This window comes from Anarrhichthys ocellatus, unplaced genomic scaffold, assembly GCF_004355925.1.
Source record: "Anarrhichthys ocellatus isolate YVR2014 unplaced genomic scaffold, GSC_Weel_1.0 scaffold4486, whole genome shotgun sequence".
Classification (NCBI taxonomy): Eukaryota; Metazoa; Chordata; class Actinopteri; order Perciformes; family Anarhichadidae; genus Anarrhichthys; species Anarrhichthys ocellatus.
Window position 1 is genome coordinate 768 of NW_022284460.1, and position 380 is coordinate 1,147.

A 380-nucleotide genomic window follows, 5' to 3' on the forward strand; every position below is an offset into this window, starting at 1 on the left:
CACACATTTATATATACACACATACACACATTTATATATACACACATACACACATTTATATATACACACATACACACATATACACACATACACACATATATACACATACACACATATATACACATATACATATACACACATATATACACATATACATATACACACATACACACATATATACACATATACATATACACACATATATACATATATACACACACACATATATACACACACACATTTATATATACACACATACACACACATTTATATATACACACATACACACACATATATACACACACATATATACACACACATATACATACACACATATACACATACACATATATACATATATATACACATACACATATATA